General features: G+C 39.4%; 1 non-coding gene across 1 annotated transcript; it reads right to left on the reverse strand.

Annotated features, from left to right (window-relative positions):
- Positions 1-4,016: 4,016 nt before the first annotated feature.
- LOC141635467 (small nucleolar RNA R71) lies at positions 4,017-4,123 on the reverse strand. Its single transcript, XR_012540156.1, has one exon. It is a non-coding gene; the product is annotated as a small nucleolar RNA R71 (small nucleolar RNA).
- Between the last annotated feature and the right edge of the window lie 12,365 nt (positions 4,124-16,488).

Raw genomic sequence — 16,488 nt, forward strand, 5'->3', positions numbered from 1 at the left:
AAACCAATTTGCAGAGACGCTTCATTGCCCAAGGTACGAACAAGATTTTCACCACGCTCACTAACGAGTTCTCAAAAGCACCGAGAATCGTTACATATGAGCATACCTGTCGCTTCTTTGATGCGAAACTTCAGAAGGGCCAACCGGTTAGCCCACACATTCTTCACATGATTGAGAATGTCGAGAAGCTGGAGGCACTTGATTGCAAAATCAGTGAGAGCATTGTCATTGACCGAATGCTTCATTCTCTTCATGATGGTTTTGCCCTTTTCAGGGCGAACTACTACATGAATGACTTGAAAAAGAGTCCTCATGAGCTACACTCCCTTCTCGTACAGACCGAGAAGGATATGAAATTGAGTGGGAGCATGAAGCATGATGTTCTAACGATTTCCAACAACGGTAAAGGTAAGGGCAAGGCTCATGGCGACCTAGCTGTAGGTAAGCCAAAGTTTAAAAAGCCAGGAAACGGTAAGAGTGGGCCCGGTGAGACTAGTGGCTCACAGGGCAAGGCAAAGAGCAAGGGCGGTGACATTGAGTGCCACCATTGTCACAAGACTGGACATTGGAGAAGGAAGTGTTCCGTCTACCGTGAGGACATCAAAGCAGGGCGCGTCGTTCCTATTGGTATGTCATCTTATATTCATATGATTGAGATTAACCATGCAAGTTTCGGAACTTGGGTACTTGATACTGGTTGTGATTCTCAACTGTGTAATCATTTGCAGGGCCTAAGAAACATCACACCTCTCGGAAAGGGTGATGTGGACCTGCGAGTCAGGAATGGAGCTAGAGTTGTGATAAGTAGCATTTTAGTCGTATTTTACCACACATTTATACCTTATTCCGACTCGATTTTGTGCGCTTAAATGTCTAACAAGCTCATTTATTACTAATTTATAATAATTAGTCGTCTCAATTTAATTTAATTATTAATCGTTTTGTTTATATAATATTAAAGTTAATATTATTTTACTGTTTATAATTTGTAGGCGAGGCATTATAACAAAGTGGAGATTCAAGTGAGAGTAAAATGAGACGGAAGCACGAGTCAAGACGGGATTTATAGATGGGTCAAGACAAGAAAACAAAACCAAAAGTCAACCCATGACATTAAAAATCCAAATTCTCCAATATCATTAATCACCTTTGTCCCTGCTTCCTTCGTATCCCTGCAATTCCAATCAACAATGGCATTTTCAATTAATTCATCACGCACCAACTTCAATTCATCACCATCGAACCCGTCATCACCTTCAATTCACACATCATCATCGTTCACCATTAATAGCAGCATTCATCTCCATCATCATTCAATCATCACCATTTTACACCATGCTCCAAACCCGTCTTCACCTCGTTCATCAACCATACCCGCTGCTCCTCTGCTTCACACACCACCTGCATCACTTCTAACCTCCACAGCAGCCCGACACCTCCGTGCTCACCATACAACACCACCATTGCCCACCAATTAATTCGACAACAACTGCGACCTGCACCCATTTCATCAACAACCATCCGCATATCGCACTCCTCGAGCCCAGTTCAGAACCATCACCATTAACAACAATTTTGACATCACCACCTCCATCCACCTTTCACATCGACAACAACAGCAGCAACCCATCTCGCAGCCGCCATCATCAAGCATGAACTCGGGATCGAAACCGAGTTAACTGGAATAGAAGCCATCGTTCTCTGAGCCGGCCAACCGGCTGCCGCCTCACCGGCTCCCAATCCGCAACAAATCTCAAGATGCTCTCAGCCGGTCAACCGTCTGCCTGTCACCTCACCGGCTCTAAATCCTATCAATTTCACTTCAAAGTTACAGCGGGTTTTGTGCCGGTGCACAGCCGGCGGCCGGCGAGCCGGCTGGGACCCCTTTTTGCGTTATTGCGTGTTGTTGTCTTTGTCCCTTTCCCTTTTTTGTTGTTTCGCTTATTTTGTTATACTTGGAGTTTGGGGTGTCGTGTGTTAGTGTGTGTGTTAGGTGAGGATGAGAGTTTATTAGTATTATTATTAATATTAATATCATTATTAGTATGTTATTAGATTAGTAATTAGAAAGATATATAAATTAGAATAGACACACTACCATCACTACCTTACATTAGATAGAAATTAGACTAGTATTAGTTCATCTCCCCTCTCAATATTGTAGAACCCTATTATTTACTCTCTCATTTTCATTCAATAAAAAGTTGTAATCTTTCTTTAATTATTAGTTAAATTCTTCCTTTGTTTATGCAAGTTCTTCATCTCTCATTAGTATACAATTAGTATTTTGGGTTGTATTTGAAGATTAGAAGAAATTCATTCTTCAATTATTGTCCAAGATTGTTACTTTCCTCTTTGTTGGTACAATTCTCATCTTTTGTTTACATTATTTTCATTTGTTTACATTTCTTATGTTGGTTAATTGTTATTCATTCAAAGTTCCCATCTTTATCATATTTGCAATGTTTACTTGTTTATTGTTGCAATTTGTTGTTAATTTCCATGAACATGAGTGAGTAGTCTTATCTAAGGTCATGGGGGAATTTGGATAATTAAGGGGATGAATTTGGGTTGTTAACCTTTTGAATTGGGTGATTATGTGGTTTCTACTCTTAATGCATTTGAAGTGTTTGTGGAAATGCCTCAATGAAAATTGGACATTTCATTAACATGTTTGGCTTACCTTGGTGCATTGTGCTATTAGATGGTTATAAAAGTGTTTATAGATGAGTTTTAATGAAAGTTATAACATCTCTTTGATGCATTCGGTCCGTCTTGGTGCTCATGCTATTGGGTAGTCTTTATGCTTTATTTGTAGCTAGTTCATCTCAATCAAGTGACAACTTATTGAGGAGCTTAAGGTGACTAAGAAATTAATCTTAAACCCTTGACCACTATTATTACCCTTCTCTTGTTAGACCTTGTTTCTCCCCCTAATTGCCCATTTGTGAACCCAAAGACCTTAGCCTTCCCTTATTAGTTAAAAACAATTTTATTTAGTTTAATTTTTATACCTTGTTGCATCTTAGTTTATAATTAATCAAATTTATTTTCATTTGACTAAATTGAGACTTAAACGGACTAAGTATACACCCCCGCCATCTTTGTGTTCGACACCCGAATAAATACTACTTTTATTTGGTTCTTTATAAATTGTTTTTTGGTACCGGAAGTGACGGCAAAAGCCGGTCATCAAAATGGCGCCGTTGCCGGGGATGGCGTTAGGTTATGCTTAGTTTTATTTAGAGTCTTTGCTTTAGTCATATCTCAATTGTTAGTTTGTTTTAGTAGTTGTGTGTTCTTTGTAGAGTGTGTGATTTCTTGCCTTCCCCTAGTGTGTAAAAACACTAGGAGACTAACGATTTGTCAAGTGTATGCCTAGAAGGAACCACCAAGCTCTTCTCTTCAACTCCGACCCCGAAAGGCTTTTTAGAACCTTGAGGACAAGGACCCTTGAGAGATTTAGGAATAGTTCCCCTCAAGCAAACTTGGACCAACCAAATCCACACATCCCACAAAATATTGATACCACAACCACACTTCAACCAAACCTCACAATTGAGACTCTACTAGAAAACCCCTTTCATAACTTCCCTAATTATAATAGCCCACCTCAAACACCACCACATCAAGAACCAAACCCACCACCACAAATGGTTCTTAGAGATCATAACCGGCCTAACCATAATGATTCATGTAACCCTATCAATTTTGGCACCTTGGCCCCAAACAACTTTGAAATGCATCCCGCCCAAGTCGGGTTAATTGAGAAGGACTTGTTCAGGGGGCATATTGAAGAGGATGCCCATGCTCATCTCCGGAAGTTTAAAAGAAAAGTTTCAATGATGAAGAAGAATGGGGTGTCCGAAGACACCTTGAGAATGATGTTGTTCCCGTTTTCATTGACGGGCAAAGCGGACCGATGGTTGAACATCCACCCACCGGATACTTTCACTACTTGGGATGCTTTGGCTAAAGCATTCATGGCCAAGTATTACCCTTCCTCCAAGACCGCGATGCTCCGTAATGAGATCCATACGTTCCAACAAGAGGATGGGGAGTCTTTGGGTGAAGCTTGGGACCGTTATCAAGACTTGATAGCGAGTTGCCCCCACCATGGGATACCGGAATGGTACATCACTCAAACATTCTTCCAAACTTTACTACCAAGAACTAAGGAGATGGTAAATGCCTCCGCGGGGGGAGGTTTTGACCACTTGAGTGATGAAGAGGGCACGGCATTGATCATGAAAATGGTAGATTCGGAAGCAAACTATGGTTCTAGAGGAAACATGCTAAGAAGGAATGGGAAGTTTCCTAAGGAAAACTCCTCCAACTCCGAGACAAATGCCAAGCTCGACTTACTCACAAAACAATTTGAGAAGTTTCAAAGAAATCAAGTGCACCAAGCCGCAACCTCACATGGGGCACCCATGGAGGAAGTGGGCCAAGTCTCAAGTTGTGAACTTTGTGGAGGAAGTGGTCACACATATGACTTGTGTGCCAACAATTACAACAAATTTGATGGGAACAATGTGCAAGAGGTGAATGCTTTCCAAGCATTTAACAATTTTTCCAACCGTCCACCTAGACCCTCATTCAACAACAACCAAGGATCCAACCAAAACTTTGCCAACCAATCTCAAGCATACCAAGATTATAGGGGTAACCAAGGGAACCAAGGTAATCAAAACTTTTACCAAGGAAACCAAGCTAACCAAGGGTTTGGCCAATGATTCAATCAATGGAACAACAACAATGGGTTCAATCAAGGATACAACAATAATCAAAGGTACAACCAAGGGCAAAATCAAGGGTTCAATCAAGGGTACCAAGGGAACAACCAAAATTCCAACTTTAAAGATCAAGGATATGGCTTTTCTCTTCCAATTTCCAACCAACCTTTCAACCAAGAGCCACCATCCCAAGCAAGCAATACCATGGGAGATGATAAATATGAAAACTTGGTGAAGTTGATATGGGATTTGGCAAGTAATACCCAACAACAAATTAAGAGTCTTGAAGCTAAAGTGGCTTCCCAAGCTCTCATGAGTTCTCAAAAATCACCGGGTGTATTTCTAAGGCAAGGGCAAAATCCAAGAGACCCTATGAAGTCTAAGGAAGTTAATGCTATCATGGTTGGAGTTGAAGAGGAAAAAGAAGAGTCATTTGATTTGCCAAGTCAAGAGGAGTTATCTTACACTACTCCCTTTTCCATGGCTATGGAAACATTCCAAGAAGTTGACCATGAGCCCGAAAAAGAGAGCATAGAAGACTATGTGCTTGAGCAAATAATGACAATTCATGGTACAAGCTTGGATGTTGAAGTCGACCCGGATAAGGGAGAGATGGTTATGACTACACCAACCATTATGAGTGAAGAATTTGTGCTTGAGGAAATTGTGAAAGCACCAAATGTGATGGTAGAAGTTGAGGAGAACCCGGAAAAGGAAGAGATGGTCATGATGGAAGAACACTCTTTGGCCAAGCAAGAAGAAGTCATTTATAGAAGAGTGGACATTACTAGCCATGAGGTTGATGCCTCAAGTGAGAAGTGCAATGTGGTCAAATCTAAAGAAATCCCCATCAAACTTGATGACCCCGGGAGTTTCTCAATTCCATGTACCGTTGGTGACCAAAAGGTGGATAGTGCTTTGTGTGACTTAGGGGCAAGTGTGAGTGTCATACCACTTGCCCTTGTGAAGAGGTTGAATATTTCAAGCTTAGCCCGCACTTCCATTACAATCAAACTTGCCGATGGAACAATCAAATCTCCAAATGGGATTCTCAAGGATATCCTGGTTCAAATTGGTAAGCTTTCAATTCCTACCGATTTTGTTGTATTAGACATCCCTATGGGAAGACGCTCTCGTGTCATTCTTGGTAGGCCATTCTTGGCCACGGGAGGAGCCGTCATAGATGTCAAAGAGGGACAATTGTCATTCAAAATTGGGAAGGAAAAAGTTGAATTCAAGCTACCACATGCTTCAAAGAAAACCGTGGTTCAAACCATGTTTGCCGTGGAAACATTAGAACTCCATGAGAATGAAGATGAGAACATGGAGCTCTTAATTTCTTATGAGCCAAAAGTTGATGATGAACCACCGGATAAATTCCTTGAAGAAGAAGTGAATGCTAAAGATAAGTGTGGGGAAAATGGCAAGATTTGGGAAACCGAGTTCGATTCTAGCACCAATGCCCCTCCAAAATCAAAACCGAGAATTGAAAATAAGAAACCAAAAAGATGGAGGAAGAGATCGAAAGGAAATAGGGTATGTGACCCTAATGTTGGCAAAGAGACTAAGGAAAACCTTGACGAAGAAATGAACCGAAAATGGCAAGAAGTTCAAGATGCCATGAGTAAGTTGCATGCTTTGATGATGAAGAACAAGGGTTCATGTGTTGTTGATCCTTGTATTGAAGGTAGAAGGTTGGTGGGATCTCGGGATATTGATCCCTGTTGAATGAAGTATTTGAATGAAGAGGTTTGGTGGAGTTACTTAAGAACCACCGCAATGTATATATTCTTCTCCTCTTTAATTAAGTTTTTACCGCATTTTGCATTTAGTGACATGCTTCGATAAGGAGCTAATCTAAATTAGCTCTCTTTGCATTCATATAGTATAGCTTGCATCGTATTTCAATATTGCATATAGAATAGATCATGCATTGCATACTTATTTGAAAATCACTAAAAATTTGAAAAATAAAAAATCGCCAAAAACATGTATTTCATTTCCGAATTTCCTCCACACATTTATTTCCATTGAGAATATGTAAATAAATAAGTGTGGGGAGGAAATTCCATCATTTTAAAAATACAAAAACATGTTATTTATTTTCAAATATTCAAAAAATCCAAAAACATGTTATTTATTTTCAAATATTCAAAAAATCCAAAAACATGTCCTTTAATTTCAAAAAAATTCAAAAAACCACCAAAAATATGTTGTTTATTTTTCCTATTCTCTCCCTATACTTTGTTCCATTGAGGACAATGTAAATTTCAAGTGTGGGGAGGGAAATATCCACTTTGTGAATATTGTCTATATTTGTTCACATCATTATATACTTGTAAATTTTAAAAAAAAAAGCAAGAAAATGCCTAAAAATTGAAAATTTTCTGAAAAATACAAAAATATTGCATTGTATATATATATGTTTGGCTAACCTTTGGCATATGCATTGACCATTTGAGGCAAAAAGGAGCTAGAAGTCGCTTGGTAAACTTGATCTAATCTCTTACTCCTTTACCGTTCTTTCTTTTTGTATATTGTATATTTGAAGGAGAATGGGATTTTGTGCCTTGGATGTTCCCTTGGGGAACTTGTGGATTTTTGGTGTTGATGTGTTGCTAGGATTAGTCAAAACTTGTTGCACGTTTCAATTTATGTTTGTTTAATTTCCGCATGCAATGTGTCTTGTATATATTTATTTGTGCTTAATTTGCGTTTGCATTGAGTTTGTGAATACATGTTTTTGAAAAATGTGGTCTAGGGAGGGATTATGATACCCCAATGATGATTTATGTCTTGACCGTGCCTTCCCCCTCCCCATGGCTCACACCCGTGTCACAAGGTTAGCATATGGAAAAAGGGCATGTCCACCAAGTTTTGGCCGCCTTGTGAGACCGAGAGGACCGTAGGCTAGACCTAGACCTCGACTTAGCTGCTCAAGTGTGAGGATTAGAGCCTCCTAGGGTCGGTGCATTCATACCCGACCCCCACTAAGGATTGTGAGTAGGTCTCCTCGCGAGACGTGTTATGTCTAGACGCATAAGTGTGTCATTCCGTCCTTAGGCCATGATTTGCATTTCATTTTTTGTGCACAAGTTATGAAATAAAATTTGTTTCCACATGCATATGAACCTCACATAGCCAAATTGCCTTGTTTTGTCGCTTCCATTATCTCCCTTTTTGATTCACCCCCTTTGAGCCTCAACCTATTCATTTGGCAAACTCACTAAAATAGCTACATCCCATAACCACCCTTCCTTGATCAAGAATTGGTCGGTTTTGTAGTAGTGTTGTAGGAGGTGATTCGGGTCATAGTGGTGGATAGTATACATATCCACTTGGGTCGGAACTTGGTATGCATTTGGCATTGTATATAATTAAGAGGTTTTGAAAAAGAAATGAAAAAAAAAAACAAAATAGAAAAGTGAAAAAGTTGTGAAAAATTCAAAAAAAGAGTTGGTTGTTTTGTATATATTTGTGTTAAGAAAAGAAAAAGGCAAGCAACACCCCTCCTCATCATTAAAAGGGGTAGAAAGAGTCGTTGCTAAATAAAGGGGCAAATTGATGTTTTTCCAAAATGAGTCGGGTTTACACAATTTTTGCATGACTTGGGAAACCGGGTTTTTGTTAGGGTGTAGACGTTACCATTTGTTGAAATAAGAGGAGTATTTTCAAATTTTTTCCAATTTGAGTTGGGTTTATGCAATTTTTGCATAGTTTTGGTGATCCATTCTATGTTAGGGCATAGACGTGTCTCAAGTGTTGCAATAAGGAAAGGGATGTGATGTGTCGATAATTCTTGATTTGAACTCCACATATCCAAACGGTGCTTGCACCAATCCCGTTCCGTCCTACTCCTTATCCCCATTACAACCCTTATTTCATGGCTTGCGCATTGTTACATTTTGCATCTCATTTGGACATAGGACTGTTTTACACATTAGATTGCGGACACGTTCTCACGAGTCGTAGTAGGTGAGTGTTTGGCTACTTTTTGTACAAAAACACTCGGTCTTTAAATGAGTGACGAGTGAAATCCGTGAGGTTGTCGATGGTCTAAGTCCCCTTAGCCATGGGTCTCTTTTGGTTGAATCTTGCGCGTGTCGTGTCATTCTTGGAGGACTAGCCTTGCTTCCCCTTTTCCCCGCCTTAGAATGTGTTTCTTTGGCTTTTGTGAACATATTTGGGTTGCTTGTGCCACGTTTAGGGAGTTGGCACCTCGTTGAGGTTTTGAGACGGTTTCACCTAACCTAGACCTTTCAATCTTTCAAAACAAAACGGCCGCTTAGATGAGGAAAGTGGTTTGACTTTTTGTGATGCATCTTATATCTTGATTCGTGCTTAAATTTTGGATGTGTCAAAATTTTCCGCAAGCCCCCACTTGCCTTGCATCGGAATGCATACCTCATTGTGTTTCCGTGTGAGTTGAAGGGACGGAGAAGGCCCGTTAATTGCCTCTCATCGGATATTATTAGTTTAGCTAGTCTTTTATATTAAAGGTCTCGGTTTAGTTTAAATGAGCTTACTCGAGGACGAGTAAGGTTTAAGTGTGGGGAGATTTGATAAGTAGCATTTTAGTCGTATTTTACCACGCATTTATACCTTATTCCGACTCGATTTTGTGCGCTTAAATGTCTAACAAGCTCATTTATTACTAATTTATAATAATTAGTCGTCTCAATTTAATTTAATTATTAATCGTTTTGTTTATATAATATTAGAGTTAATATTATTTTACTGTTTATAATTTGTAGGCGAGGCATTATAACAAAGTGGAGATTCAAGTGAGAGTAAAATGAGACGGAAGCACGGGTCAAGACGGGATTTAAAGATGGGTCAAGACAAGAAAACAAAACCAAAAGTCAACCCATGACATTAAAAATCCAAATTCTCCAATGTCATTAATCACCTTTGTCCCTGCTTCCTTCGTATCCCTGTAATTCCAATCAACAATGGCATTTTCAATTAATTCATCACGCACCAACTTCAATTCATCACCATCGAACCCGTCATCACCTTCAATTCACACATCATCATCGTTCACCATTAATAGTAGCATTCATCTCCATCATCATTCAATCATCACCATTTTACACCATGCTCCAAACCCGTCTTCACCTCGTTCATCAACCATACCCGCTGCTCCTCTGCTTCACACACCACCTGCATCACTTCTAACCTCCACAGCAGCCCGACACCTCCGTGCTCACCGTACAACACCACCATTGCCCACCAATCAATTCGACAACAACTGCGACCTGCACTTATTTCATCAACAACCATCCGCATATCGCACTCCTCGAGCCCAGTTCAGAACCGTCACCATTAACAACAACAATTTTGACATCACCACCTCCATCCACCTTTCACATCGACAACAACAGCAGCAACCCATCTCGCAGCCGCCATCATCAAGCATGAACTCGGGATCGAAACCGAGTTAACTGGAATAGAAGCCATCGTTCTCTGACCCGGCCAACCGGCTGCCGCCTCACCGGCTCCCAATCCGCAACAAATCTCAAGATGCTCTCAGCCGGTCAACCGTCTGCCTGTCACCTCACCGGCTCTAAATCCTATCAATTTCACTTCAAAGTTACAACGGGTTTTGTGCCGGTGCACAGCCGGCGGCCGGCGACCCGGCTGGGACCCCTTTTTACGTTATTGCGTGTTGTTGTCTTTTGTCCCTTTCCCTTTTTTTGTTGTTTCGCTTATTTTGTTATACTTGGAGTTTGGGGTGTCGTGTGTTAGTGTGTGTGTGTTAGGTGAGGATGAGAGTTTATTAGTATTATTATTAATATTAATATCATTATTAGTATGTTATTAGATTAGTAATTAGAAAGATATATAAATTAGAATAGACACACTACCATCACTACCTTACATTAGATAGAAATTAGACTAGTATTAGTTCATCTCCCCTCCCAATATTGTAGAACCCTAATATTTACTCTCTCATTTTCATTCAATAAAAAGTTGTAATCTTTCTTTAATTATTAGTTAAATTCTTCCTTTGTTTATGCAAGTTATTCATCTCTCATTAGTATACAATTAGTATTTTGGGTTGTATTTGAAGATTAGAAGAAATTCATTCTTCAATTATTGTCCAAGATTGTTACTTTCCTCTTTGTTGGTACAATTCTCATCTTTTGTTTACATTATTTTCATTTGTTTACATTTCTTATGTTGGTTAATTTTTATTCATTCAAAGTTCCCATCTTTATCATATTTGCAATGTTTACTTGTTTATTGTTGCAATTTGTTGTTAATTTCTCACCCATGAACATGAGTGAGTAGTCTTATCTAAGGTCATAGGGGAATTTGGGTAATTAAGGGGATGAATTTGGGTTGTTAACCTTTTGAATTGGGTGATTATGTGGTTTCTACTCTTAGTGCATTTGAAGTGTTTGTGGAAATGCCTCAATGAAAATTGGACATTTCATTAACATGTTTGGCTTACCTTGGTGTATTGTGCTATTAGATGGTTATAAAAGTGTTTATAGATGAGTTTTAATGAAAGTTAGAACATCTCTTTGATGCATTCGGTCCGTCTTGGTGCTCATGCTATTGGGTAGTCTTTATGCTATATTTGTAGCTAGTTCATCTCGATCAAGTGACAACTTATTGAGGAGCTTAAGGTGACTAAGAAATTAATCTTAAACCCTTGACCACTATTATTACCCTTCTCTTGTTAGACCTTGTTTCTCCCCCTAATTGCCCATTTGTGAACCCAAAGACCTTAGCCTTCCCTTATTAGTTAAAAACAATTTCATTTAGTTTAATTTTTATACCTTGTTGCATCTTAGTTTATAATTAATCAACTTTATTTTCATTTGACTAAATTGAGACTTAAACGGACTAAGTATACACCCCCGCCATCTTTGTGTTCGACACCCGAATAAATACTACTTTTATTTGGTTCTTTATAAATTGTTTTTGGTACCGGAAGTGACGGCAAAAGCCGGTCATCAAGTTGCTGCTGTCTCGAAGGGAACATATGTAATCCAACTCCCTAGTGGTTATGAGTTATTTTTAAATAACTGTTACTATGTAACCAGTTTGTCTAAGAACATTATTTCTGTTTCCGTACTTGATAAAGACGGATTTTCATTTTTAATAAAGGATAATAGCTGTATTTTCTCTTTCAATGAAATGATTTATGGCAAAGCGGTTTCCATGAATGGAATTTACATCTTAGATCAAACCACGAAAGTTTTACACGTGAATAATAAGAAATTAAAGGTTGGTGACAAAGATCAAACCTATCTATGGCATTGTCGAATGGGACACATAAATGAGAAACGCGTAAAGAAACTCGTCGATAATGGGACTATTCCCGCATTCGAATTTTCTATATATGGCACGTGTGAATCATGTCTCATTGGCAAAATGACTCGAATTTCCTTCAAAGGTGTTGGAATGCGCGCTAGTGACCTATTAGGACTCATACATACTGATGTTTGTAGACCTATGTCAATTACCGCTAGAGATGGCTATAGATATTTTATCACTTTCACGGACGATTTAAGTAGATATGGATATGTCTACTTAATGAAGCATAAAAGTGAGTCCTTAGAGAAATTCAAGGAATACCAGAACAGGGTTGAAAACCAACTGGGTAGAAAGGTTAAAGCACTCCGTTCAGATCGGGGTAGCGAATATCTTTCAAATGTGTTTGATCAACACCTTAAAGACTGTGGAATCGTTCTACAGTTAACTCCACCTGGAACAACTCAATTGAATGGTGTGTCCGAACAGAGAAATTGAACCTTACTTGATATGGTTCGATCCATGATGAGTCACACAGTAGTGCCTGATTCATTATGGGGTTTTGCTCTTTTGTCAGCTGCTTTTATTCTTAACTGAAGTCCGACTAAAGCTGTCGACAAGACTCCATATGAAATGTGGAAGGGAACGGTCCCTAACTTGTCCTTTATTCGGGTTTGGGGCTACGAGGCTTATGTCAAGTGGAGACACGAGGATAAGTTTGGCCCACGATCGGTCAAGACATACTTTATAGGTTATCCAGAAGGAACATTTGGTCATTATTTCTATTCGCCTACCGAACATCGAGTTTTTGTTGCGGCTAGTGCGACGTTCTTAGAGAAAGAATTTCTCGAGAACAAGACGAGTAATAGAACTTTCGAGCTGTCGGAGATTCCAGAACCAAAAACCGAGGAACGGATGGAGGAAGTTGTTCCTCCAACTGATGACACGGTTAATATTCCTGAGGAACCTAGTAGGTCGGGTATATTCTCTCATCCTCCGGACAGATACATTGGTATGGTCGAGGAGAATGACGTTTTACTCCTATAGAGTAATGAACCCGCTACCTATAAAGGTGCTATGGCCTGTTCCGACTCAAAGCTATGGCTCGAAGCCATGCAATCCGAGATGGACTCCATGTATGAGAATGACGTATGGGATCTAGTTGATTTACCTAATAAGGTAAAACCTCTACAGTGTAAATGGCTTTACAAAATAAAGCGTTCTGTAGACGCGCAACCAGATACCTATAAGGCACGACTAGTGGCAAAAGGTTTCACTCAAGTGCACGGATTGAATTATGATGAGATTCTTGCACCTGTAGTCATGCTACGTTCCATTCGGATAATCTTTGTGATTGCCGCTTTTCATGCTTATGAAATTTGGCAAATGGATGTGAAAACCGCCTACTTAAGCGGTTATTTGGAGGAAGAGTTGTACATGGTGCAACCTGAAGGTTTCATAGATCCTCAACATCCTAAGAAAGTATGCAAGCTTAAGCGTTCCATTTATGGACTTAAGCAAGCTTCTCGGAGTTGGAATCATCGTTTTGACCAGGTGATAAAAGAGTATGGTTTCACTCGATCGGTCGAAGAACCATGCTTATATATCAAGTCCAGTAGGAGCAAGATTGTATTCTTGATATTGTATATCGATGACATACTCCTGATTGGGAATGACATTCCTCTCCTATCTTCTGTTAAAGAATGGTTGAAGAACCATTTCCAAATGAAAGATCTGGGTGAGGCACAACGCATTTTGGGAATCCGTATCTACCGAGATAGATCACGACGGACGTTATCACTTAGTCAAGAGTCTTATTTGGATAAGATTCTTCAGAAGTTCAGCATGACCAACTCCAAGAAAGGGAACCTTCCAATGACGTTTGGGATGCAGTTGAGCAAGTCTCAGTCACCCACGACGCCTGAAGGAATTGAGCGCATGAGTCGTGTTCCTTATGCATCTGCAATAGGATCAATCATGTATGCCATGATATGTACACGTCCAGACGTGGCATATGCATTGATTATGACGAGTCGGTACCAAAAAAATCTAGGTGAAACACACTGGATAGCTGCTAAAAACATCCTCAAGTAACTACGGAGGACTAAGGATAGGGTATTGAGTTATGGAGGCGATACTAAGCTATGCGCAATCGGTTACGTAGATGCTAGCTTCCAAACGGATCGAGATGATTCAAAATCTCAGTGCGGGTTCGTCTTCACTCTTAATGGTGCTGCGGTCAGCTGGAAGAGTTCCAAACAGCAGTGTTGTAGCGATTCTACTACGAATCCGAGTACTATGCCGCTTCGGAAGCAGCTAAGGAAGCGATATGGATGCGTCAATTCTTACAAGGACTTACGATAGTTCCTAGTTCGAATGACCCGATCACCATCTATTGTGATAATAGAGGTGCCATCTTCCAGGCTAAGGAGCCAAAGTCTAGCAACAAATCTAGACATGTACATCGGAAAGCTCACCTGATCCGTGATTACGTGGAGCAAGAAGAGATAGTGATTGACAAGATTGTGACGGATGATAACATCGCGGACCCTCTTACTAAACCGTTGAATTTTGATAAGCATGAAGGGCACGTTATTTCCATGGGAATTAAACGTGTTCCTGAGTTGTAGTGGCTGATTATGAATTTGATACATTATCTTTTTCATATACTATTTATAACTTCATCGTTTTATTATAATATTTTGTTTTTCATGTGGATTGTACTGACAATATTGAACACCACAAAGTGAACTCAATTACATTATATTTTGTTTGGTCTGTAATCGCCTACAAGAGCTGATAACTCTGGCTATTATATTGTGCCGTCGATTGATGGTGGGTTCAACGAGCCATAAGTCAAACTGTTGACTGATCGATCACAAATGCGAGATTATAACGATACCTCGTAGGACAAATTTTTGTGACAACTTAATGGAGTCCTAAATGTTTAAAAACATTCGGTGCCAGGTCGTGGATAGGACATCCATTGTGTTCCTAGAGTCGATTATTTTGACTATCGACTGTCTCTTGAGATTAAGGCAGTTTTTGGGTGACTTTGGTTTCTTTCTCACGGTCTGCCGTAACTGGAGGCTAAGTAGATTTTTTCTGGGTCATTTCATATTGTACTTACATCAGCAGGATTCAAGTTGAGGAAAATATCCAACCTTTATCAGGTATAGTTATTTCTCAGGGCCACTAGAGCAGTAGTAACTAAAATGCATGGCCATGCTCGAATGTTGATTCGTTTATCAGTTAAGTTACTCTCTAGTCGGGGAAACCACTCTTGATATAGATCGCTTGTCAAATACGACCTTTGTGAATACAGATTTTTCAAATTGTTTTACATTGAGTGGGAGAAATTTTAGGATATGAGAATCGGTTATCGCACATACACTTGTGAGGACAAGTGGGAGTTTGTTGGAGTTTGTGTCCTCCACAAATTGTTGGGGCTGGTGTCCTCTACAGTTAGTGCAATAACATTTAAATCTCTAAAAGGATCAAAGGGTATACTTTTGTATTTTTATCAGTTGGTCCACGTTTATCAATAACGGTTGGCTTGCTAGATAAGTTTGACGTTATTGTCATACTGATGGCGGTGATCAACTGGTCCCTAAAAGTCACACCTATAGGATACGTTTGAGAGATGTGACGGTATGAAAATACAGTCATATTGATGCCTAAGTTGACTAAGCAGTTAGTCGGAGTTATTGACTAATAATTAGTCAAACGCGATGTTGAGATAATTATTTAATACGGATTAAATAATAATGGCTAAAACGAATTAAACAGTTAATTCGTAATTTAAATATAAACGATTATATTTAATTGATGTATATTGAATTAATTATACAATATTGTCTTTGTCGGACATGTATTAATATTTCGACTAAGTCATGTTACTAGTTGATATTTTAATAACCGATAACCGATGACGATTTATAATTAAAAACCCGTCGTATACATATTAGCGAGACGAGTCGGACCACGAGTTAAAAATAAGGAGAAAGTGGAAAGCCCACTCCCTCCTCTTGAAGCTCACGGCCGAACCAAACAAAAGGAGAGACTCCCTCTCCTTTTGCCCTAATCATCTCATTTGCAAAGAAATTAGGGTTTTGGGGTAATTTTCTCTGAAATTTCTAGATCTCACATCGAAAAACCTCACAACAACTCTCTCAATATTGCAAGTCAATTAGAGAGTATTTCTAGCACAAGGGGCATAGTCTCAGACGGTCTTGGGTGCAACGATTAGGAGGAAATCTACTTTGATTTCTGTTCTTAGGCCGCATTTCAAAGGACCCGAGGTTGATTCTTGTTCTTTATCGTTTCTCTATTGTTTTTCGTTTATGACCATAAATCACATGTTAAATTTACGTTATAGTCCTAAAATTTAAGGGTTTTATACGGATATTACCCCACAAGTGGTATCAGAGCGAGGCCACGTAAATTTTTCTTTGTGATTTTCATTAAACGAATTGAATCGATATTT

Source organism: Silene latifolia, chromosome Y (genome assembly GCF_048544455.1).
Source record: "Silene latifolia isolate original U9 population chromosome Y, ASM4854445v1, whole genome shotgun sequence".
NCBI classification, from domain to species: domain Eukaryota; kingdom Viridiplantae; phylum Streptophyta; class Magnoliopsida; order Caryophyllales; family Caryophyllaceae; genus Silene; species Silene latifolia.